This window comes from Lissotriton vulgaris, chromosome 7 (genome assembly GCF_964263255.1).
Source record: "Lissotriton vulgaris chromosome 7, aLisVul1.2, whole genome shotgun sequence".
Taxonomy (NCBI): domain Eukaryota; kingdom Metazoa; phylum Chordata; class Amphibia; order Caudata; family Salamandridae; genus Lissotriton; species Lissotriton vulgaris.
The window spans coordinates 776,513,387-776,523,096 of record NC_141695.1 but is presented as its reverse complement, the minus strand read 5'-3'; the positions used below and the strand labels follow the sequence as shown (position 1 = coordinate 776,523,096).

Sequence of the window (9,710 nt, the reverse complement as noted above, 5' to 3'; positions counted from 1 at the left end):
ATCCCAGAATGCCAAGAAAATAAATACCTCGACTGGATAAGCTGCTCATGCTTGGAACGGAACAAATTAATAGCTCTGTGGCTACCACCGGCAGTTTCAAACATTTCCTGACAGTGCCAGCTTCCTACTGTCCCTGCCACCTCTAGGAGTTTGTCACACCAGATAATCGCTGCTTGGGGAGTTCAGGTACATGTCAACATTTTAGAACAAAGGAGACTTTATTTATACGTGTGAAGAGAAATAGGTATAATATTAGCAACAGATTTCTTACACAAGAATAATTGTAAAAAAAAGTTGTTATGGGTAGGTCAAAATTAATGAAAATATGTTTTGGTCAAAATAAGATGCTACAAATAACCAATGCTATTTAAAAAAATGTTTTTAAAAGTTGACTTTTGCAAAATATGTTTTTGAAAATGATCTTATAACCTGAAATCACCTTATAGTACAAGGTCCCACCTACACACATGCCTCCAGACCCGATTTCGACGGAGGCTCCCAATTTGTACAGTCCAAAAGGGCTTGTGTTTAGTTGTGGCCCGCCTAAAATTGCCTGTGTTGGATTGTTCGACAATAGGGGGAAAATCCCTAGGTTTTTTTTTTAACCATCTCCTTCTTTGAACTTTCAAAATGTTAGCATGCATGCATGTGCCTTACAAACGAAACTGGTTTCATGCTCAACTTCGGTCCAAAATGCCCCTGCTGGTTTTAATTCAATCCATAATTAACGGAGACAGGACAAGGTTAGGGCACCTTCAAATAGAAATTCATCATAAAACTCATTTAACATAACTCTCAGATTTACGTTCTCTGCAGCAGAAGAAGTTTGAAAAAAAATCTAAAATGAGATTTTCGTCTATTTTTTGAAAAAACGTGAATATCTCACCTAAATCGAGCGTGAGGGAATGTATGCAAGACGGGCCCTTGTGGTAGGTAGGAATCAGTGCAGTCAGGCTGCCGGAGTGAGCTTCGTTATCATTCACAGAAATGGATCTCGCTAAGCGGAGTTTAAAATCAGACTGCAGCGTCCATTTCACCTTTGTTCCACTGACCAAGTACAGGTCGACCTGCACTCGAGCTGACCTTTTCCCTGTGCCCATGCTAAAAATGTTCCAGGAATGTTGAGATGGCAGATGACCTCGCCCAGGGATTTCATTCCTGTTCCAGCTACTCGGCAAGAGGCAGGTGATGTGCCTAAGTCCTAGATTGCCCCATTCCTACATCAAGCTCTGTGACAAGGGCAGGTAATCTGTATCTCCATCTCCGCAGGCTATATGGACTTTCTGAGTTCCTTCTCTTGAGAGGGGAGTGTCCACATCCTATAAAGGATGCTGCGTGCTCCTCGCAAGTCGAGCAGTCTCCCATTACCTACCTCCAGTGGGTCACGACACTTTTCCATCTCTAGAGATTCCTGTGTAAGATTAATAAACCTCTGTTTCTTCACTCCCAGAGGTGTGGTCTCCCATTTTTTAACGTACTTGGAGGAAGCTGTAAACTTGGGTGTTTCATGCACCGCTGGGTGGTCTATTTCTAAGACAACCCCGGTTCTACAATTGGCGCATCTACGCGGGGCTCCATCAGAGACTCAGTGGTCTCAGCTTGACGACCCGGAGAGGCAAGGAAGATCGGTAACTAAGGAGGGCACCTGCGGAAAGCAGACTTGAGTCTCCGCAGCCAACGTTGCCTGGATCTTCTTCCCTCGACTGTGTCCTTGACTACGGTGGCCCCAGTCCTGACTGGAATCCCTCTCTGGTCCTTCTATCCTGTCGGGAGAATAAGGAGGAGAACCACCCGGGAGTGGAGAAACACATCGGGTATTCTGGTAGGGTCGCTTTAAGCGACATAAAAATAATTCTTATATACTGATTCAGTTACGCATGCATGTGTCTGTTTTTCTGTTTTGATTGATTGTTTCTGATTCGATCTTTGCAAAGACCAAAGGACAGGTAGTGTGTTCCAGATTGGGAACTGTCTGGTTTCTGAGAGAAATAGTATTTAAGTACAGTGAACATGCCTGTTTTTAGTAAGTTTTGTAAACTCTGTTGTTGTTGCTCGAACAGTCAGGATGTGTTAGAAGAAAGTCAGCCAGCCCCTCCAGAGGGGACCCCTAATAAAGAGATGTACATCAAATATGGTATTTCCGGTATCATTTATACTAAATTATGGCGGAAATACACAAAATATAATTCTGAGTTACAGTGGCCAGAATTCGGTTCTTTCGAGGTACCTAAACTTACATATTTGGAAGAGCAGTTGAAAAGAATGAAGGTGCAAACGAGTATGTTTGATTCCTTTGGTCTATGGCGGAAATAAATTATTGAAAGAAAGAGAAGAGCTCAAGCTAGAGAGAATAAGACACTCAGAAAAACTGCTCAACAGGAAATAACAGCCCTTAGAGGGCAAGAAATAGAGAGAAATATAGAAGGATGTGATAGGGAACACAACAGGACAGTACCCCTTACTGCCCCAAAAAAATGACGAAGACGATGCTATGTTGCTTTTTAGACCTCCCGCTTATCATGAGACACAGCAATTGATACAGCTGCAGCCAGCACATGCCCAGAACGCTCCCATTTCTGATGCCCAAACCCCACCGGCTCAGGTGGAGGTACCTGGCCCAGAGACTGAAACCCTTGTCCCTGTAGTTATTCCTAAAATTGTAAAGAAATATGACAAAAAGGGATTCCGAAAGAAGGTTTATCGATTCAGGCAGCAGTTATGATTCCGACCCGGGCTAGTATAAAAGGTCACATTCTCCTAGACTCAGGGACGAGGAAAAGAAAAAAATAGATTGCATAGCTTACAAACTAATTACAGACTGTACCTCCCTTTCAGACATCCACGCCGCAGCAGAGGGCCAGGTGCATTCGACAAGAAAGAGCTATTTTTAAGAAAGAATGGCTTACCACCTTATGGCCAAACAGGAGGACCAAAGGGTGGAACTACCGCTTGATTTCCGGAAAATATATAGGCGCTTGCATGAAGGTGAATCTACAGAAAATGCATTACGAGCAATGATAAAAAATACTCTGCATTCCAATAGTCAGACAGAGAGTATTGTTCAGATGCCAGTCAAAGAGGCTGCCCCCTCTATGTCCGTCCGCGGGGTACTGAATAACCCAGATGACCCGAATGCCTGTTCCAGATTAATGTTTAGCTTTGTAAATACTCCTTGGACAAAGGCTGAGATGTTACAGTTACGAAAAGATATACCTGACATCAGAAAGAATCCTACAGGATTCTATGAGAGTGTCCAGCAGATACTGAACACTTATACCTTGACCCTAATTGAAATCACTAAATGTTTTGGCCTCATATTGCCAGACGAGTTTTGGAAACCGCTCAGATATGTTAACGATCAGGCAGCTTTCCGTGGTACATGGGAAGACCTAGAGGCAAGGGAGAAAGAGAGAAAACCTTGTTAAAAGCCACATGAAGATCTATTAGCACTGCCGAAAAGACTGTTAGCCAAGCTAAAAACTATCGCCCCAGAGGGAAAAGTAGATTGGACCCTTCTCAATGCTTGCAAACAGAATACTGATGAATCAGTCTCTGATTATTTTACTAGACTAGGAAAGGCATATACCGATTTCAGTGGTCAGGATGTCGCGACTGAAACTGGTCGCCACCTGCTTATTCAGACTTTTGTTAAAGGGCTCTTACCAGCAGTGGGGAACAGGCTTATGGCCATGGAAAGTAGCTGGCCAGCGGCAACGCTCGCCACTAAATTGACACTGGCACAATATTACGAGGCTCAGTACAAAAGAGCAGAAGAAAAGGAGACTAAAAAGAAGAAATTAAAAGAACAAGTGTTGCTTAGCCAGTTAGACACCCGTAATTGCACTCACGACACAAATAATGTCCGTCAGCAAAATGCCAGGTTCACCCCGAAAACACAAAATACTCCAGTACAGAACCAGCAATCATATCGATCTGGTCCCCAGTCTGCTGATATTTGTGCCTATTGCAAGAAACCGGGACATTGGATGAAGGATTGCCCGATATTAGCTGATAACATTGCCACAGGCAAAACACAACCGCGACAGTTCAACACCCCCTCCCGACCCCAATATCAATATAGAGGCAACAGGTTTGATAATAATTCAGAATGACAGGCTACCCTTCAGGATTATGCCAAAGACGATACTGAGATGAGCCCAGTATATTGGTCATTCAAGGGAGGTCAAGGATGGGGGAAGCAACCAGTGGAGGCACCTGTAGATCAACAGGTACCCTATGTTACAGCATCGTTGGGTGGCACTAAAGGATGTTTCCTTGAGGATACAGTAGCATCCCGCAGCACCTTGACCACCCCACTGATTCCGAGGGCTCCTCCATCCAGCAAACTAATTACATCCACTGGGTTCGATGGTAAGCCCTCTGTGAACTCCCTTTCCAAACCTACTCCATTCTCTATCAACGGTGCTGACACTTCTGCAACATTCTTGCTATCACCAGATTGTCCTGAGAATCTCTTGGGATTGGATCTGTTAAAACATTACCGTGCCACTATCAGATGTTCCCTAGATAATGTTAGAGTCATTCTGTATGACAATGTTTACCCGTGCCAACTGTCAGTTCAGCTACTTCAACTTCCAGACATTCAGGAAGATTTAGCTACCATCCCAAACACCTTATGGGCAACTTCTGATACTGATGTTGGTACTATCCAGATGCCACCAGTTCACATCACTGTCAGGGAAGGTGCACACTTGCCTAGATTACCACAGTATAAAATATCTAAAGAGGGAGAGCTCGCACTACAAAAAATTGTAACAGACCTCATTCAGGCTGGCATGGTGGAACAGGTTCCTTCCAACGTCTGCAACTGCCCCATTTTGCCAGTATTAAAATGATCGGCTACACTCCAAAAGGTGTACAGATTTGTGATTGACTTGTGGGCCATTAATAAGATAGTAGTACCACAATTTCCGGTAGTTTCAGACATAACTACTATCCTCACCTTGATTCCACCTACAGCTACAGCCTTTCACAGTAATTTAAAAAATGCATTCTTTTCCATCCCCATTCATGAAGACTCACGTTTTCTTTTTGACTTCACCCTAATGAACAGATCGTATAGATTTTGTCTCGCCGCTGAGGGCTATACAGAAAGTCCGAGCATTTACAGCCAAGCATTGAAAAAACAACTTGACTAGGTCTATCTCCCAGAGGGAGTGGTTCTTATTCAATATGTAGATGACATTTTGTTAGCAGCAGATACTACCAATTGGATCAACAGGCATCATTAATGACCCTCAAATTCCTTGCTGAACATGGCCACAAGGTATCCAAAGACATATTGCAGTATTGTAGAAAACAGGTGACTTACTTAGGTCTCCTGTTGTCTAAGGAGGGACGCACTCTTACACCAGACAGGATTCAGACTATTTTGAACTTCCCTACTCCAACTACCCAAAGAGACGTGAGAGCAATAATAGGTCTCACCTCCTTCTGTAGACAGTGGGTCTCAAAATTTTCACTCATTAAGCCACTCCTTTCCCTGATGACGGAAGATGTTTCTGATCCTATTCCCTGGACATCACAGCATGCGGAAGCATTCATGGCCCTACGACAGGCTCTGTGTTCAGCCCCAGTCTTAGGTACACCTGATAATCAAAAGCCATTTTTTCTCTTTTTACACAGTGTCAGGTTGTGCCCTCTCACTTCTCTGTCAAATGCATGGTACACACAAACGACCCTGTGCCTATTTTTCTGCTGTTTTGGATCCAGTTGCCCGAGCTTTGCCTACCTGTCTGCGCGCTGTAGCAGTGGCTGCTGTGGCAGTGGTCCAGACAGGGGGTATAGTTCTAGATTCCCCATTAACAGTTCTGGTACCACATGCCGTTGATATTCTGTTGAATAAAACCAAAACCCAACACCTTACTAGTGCCCCACTGTATGGATACAAACTCACCCTGTTAAATGCACATGTAACTATTCAACGCTGTACCACTCTGAATCCTGCTACACTCTTACCCCTGCCTAATACGGACCCCCTCACTCAGCCACCCCATCATGATTGCGTATTCCAAACAGAAGCAGAAACAAAGGGAAGGGTGGACCTTCAAGACACAGCCTTACCAGATGCAGAAGGCCACCTGTGGGTAGATGGTTCATGCCTGAAACTCACGAATGGCACCACATCTGCAACCTATTCTGTCACAAAACCACTTACAGTAGTTGAGACTGCCCGAATATTACAGATATCAGCCCAAGCGGCAGAGATAACAGCACTTACGCACGCTTGCATCCTGAGTACAGGCATGATTGTAAACATCCTAACGGACAGTCAGTATGCTTTTAGGGTAGTACACAATTTTGCACTACTGTGGAAAGAAAGAGGGTTTCTCACGTCTCATGGGACGCCTATACAACATGGTGAATTGGTTAATGCCCTTTTGGAAGCTGTCACTCTCCCTGCTAAGTTAGCGGTGATCAAATGCGCGGCACACAATAATGTTATTGACAAAGTAGGACAGGGGAACGCTCTGGCCGACAGCACAGCCAGGAACACAGCCTTAGGAATAATACTTGCACCAATGTACGTCCTAAAATCACAAGCTGAGAAATGGCATGGTGCCAGACAACAGATTATTGATATACAAGAATCCGCTGCCATAGAAGAAAAAGAACAGTGGAAAACAGATGGTATGTTAGATGAGGGGGGATGTTGGAGATCTCAGGATACTCTTAGGTGGAAACTACCAACAGCATATGTTATTCCCCTACTTACAATGACACACTTACCTGCACACATTGGGTCCCAACCCATGTATACTATGCTCAAGGAAGTATGGGATCATCCCAAATTGAGACCCCTGGCCGGGCGAATTGTCAAGCACTATCTGACCTGTTTAAGATACAATGTGGGAAAGGGAACAAAGGTTCCGACAGCAGGATTTGCACTGCCCTCTGCCCCTTTTGAAGTCCTTCAGAAGGATTACATCCAAATGAACAGAGTTAACAGCTACAAGTATGTCTTGGTGGTGGTCTGTGCATTCAGCAAATGAGTGGAAGCATACCCCGCCAAGGATAATACTGCCATTACTAAATCTAAAGGACTCCTGATGGAATTCTCTCCCCGGTATGGCCTTTGTAGATTGATGCAAAGTGATCGAGGATCACATTTAATCAGCCAGACAGTCAAACATATCTTAGAGGGACTGGGGGTCAAACAAAAATTCCACGCTGCATTTCACCCCCAGGCAGCAGGATTAGTGGAACGTTATAATGAGACAGGATTGAATTGGGTAAATGCTCTACCTCTAGTTCTGCTGTCTATACGATCAGCCCCACATTCTAAGTTACACCTTACTCCCTACGAGACAGTTTTTGGTAGACCTATGAATATTTGGAATGCCCCATCTCCGAAATCCCTGACTGAACTTCCCCAGGAAGTGTTGACTGATTATCTGTACAAACTCACTAAAACAATGTCTTTACTCCATGAACAGGTCCGGGCCTCCGTCACAGACAGATCTCAGGGCCCTGGCCATGATATCAAACCCGGAGACTTCGTCCTGGCGAAGAACTTTGCACGCACCCAGTGTCTGCAGCCTCGCTGGAAGGGTCCCTTGCAGGTGCTGCTGGGGACCAGAACGGCCTTGCAAGTGGAGGGAAAGAAATACTGTGTTTATGCCTCCCACTACAGAAAAGTGGATCCCATAACTGAAGACAACTTGAAAGTACACAAAGAAGTTCTGACCCACAACAGACCAATAGACTGTGACTCAGATTCTGAACCTGAACTAGAACTTAGTGGCGAGGGAACAGACGGATACTACCTCCGATCCAAGGCTAAGCTGAAGAACCAGCCCAGGTCCAAGGGCCGTTAGTACTCCATTGTCCATTGCTGCAGGGCGGTAGTAAAACTTGACTGAGGGTCCTGGGTACCCCTAGTAGTGGGTTACCGGGGCAAATATTGGTCAGTGAAGCAACCAACAACTATCAGCGGCTATTCGGTACATTGCAGTACTGTCGGGACACTTTTAGAGCTATCATGGCTGGAGGTTAAGATAATGTGGGACCAATGTCCCCAAAACCTGGATATGTCACGATCCGTCCTATTCATGAGTACCAAAGACTACGCACCACCTTGAACAATGGTTACCAACAAAGACCATTATCCAGGTCTGCCAATGTTACCCCGATGAACAAAACAGTCAACGACACGGGAATGGTATGAATCCAGAGGCCACATGCACCCGTGGTACTACCCCCACGCTGAAGAAAGCTAATATGAGAATTTATAGTACCCCGACAATATTACTGATTGTCCTGACTACGTTAACTGTTCTGTTTAGTGTAGTGTTCTGGATTATTGAAGAAACAGCTCCAGCCCATCACACTGTCCTGCCTCACACCCCACAACCATCTGAAGTTCCTGAGCATTCGTATGTTCTGTGGCCTTATTCCCACTTCAACAGACATTCTGAATTCAGTAATAAAACTTTCATCCAAATGCTGCATCAGTTTAATCAAGTTGTGGGTGCAACTGACTGTTATGTTTGTGGACTTCTACCTCATGCAACCCAACACACTGTACAGTTCCTAGTGTTCCCTGCCTTGTCTGCTTATACTTGCACTCTGATGTACAACCTGACAAACGTCTTTTCCTCACGTGGCGATGCTGGCAACCTTACCACATTCCAGCCCTTTCTTTGGATATTCCATGCCCACAACAATACTATCTGTAATGCCTTTGACTCAGCACTAATGCGTACCCTCATGTCCACCCCCTATGCGAGGTACGTGGGGTTACACTTTCGTTACCATTTGAGCTAAAACTATTGCCATTTCTGTCACGCCACGCCCTGGCACATTATGTCTGGAAGGCTGAGGAAAAACAACAGTAGGTGTCAGTCTATGCAATACTACAATGACCTATGACAATTTCACCCCATATCTGCACGTTCCTATAGGATTGCATTTTGTGTGTGGAAACAAAGCTTACACATGGTTACCTCCCGACTGGAGTGGAAATGCTATATTGCTTTCCTCTTACCACCCGCTTTCAACAGAGACAATACGTACCACCGCCAAAGAAGACAATTGTCAGATGTGAACCAGACAGACACCACAGGTCAACAGTTCTAAGATGCTATGAAAGGACTGTTGCTGTACTGGGGTCCTATGTCCAACAGCCTCCAAATCAGAAGACTTACCAGAGTCCTTGAAGCAACAATTAATGTGACTGCAGGAATACTCACCAACTACTCTGCCAAACTGGATGCCACCCGCATGGTTGCCCTCCAAAATCGTATGGTGCTGGACGCCATCTTAGCGGATAGGGGAGGAGCCTGCTGCATCATCGTCGCAAGCTGTTGTGTGTATATTCCTGATTCGTCACCGTCAGTATATGATGCTGTCTCCAAGCTTCACCGAATTGCCTCCGAAATCCATCAAGAAACTGAAACTCCCTGGTCTTGGAGCTCTGGATTCTGGCAGCTACTCGTCTCCTGGGGTTGGAAAATGATAACAATCTGTTAGACCTGACATCCTTGGCGTGGTTTTTCCCCCATCTTTTTGCCTCTGACTCATGTATTTTTGATGCTGTGCTGGATTTCGTTTTTGCTGGTTTAGATGCTTTGGACCCTCTGCCACTGCTGATCAGTGTCAGAGGGTAAGTGCTCCCTCTGTAAATTGTCATATTGATTGGGTATACCTGATTGGCATATTTGTGTCACCATGAAGTCCCTAGTAAAGTG

At 44.9% G+C, this 9,710-nt stretch overlaps 1 pseudogene; it reads left to right on the top strand.

The window, feature by feature from the left end:
- The first annotated feature begins 7,346 nt into the window (after positions 1 to 7,346).
- On the top strand, positions 7,347 to 9,492 carry LOC147702397 (syncytin-1-like; annotated as a pseudogene).
- Positions 9,493 to 9,710: the final 218 nt, after the last annotated feature.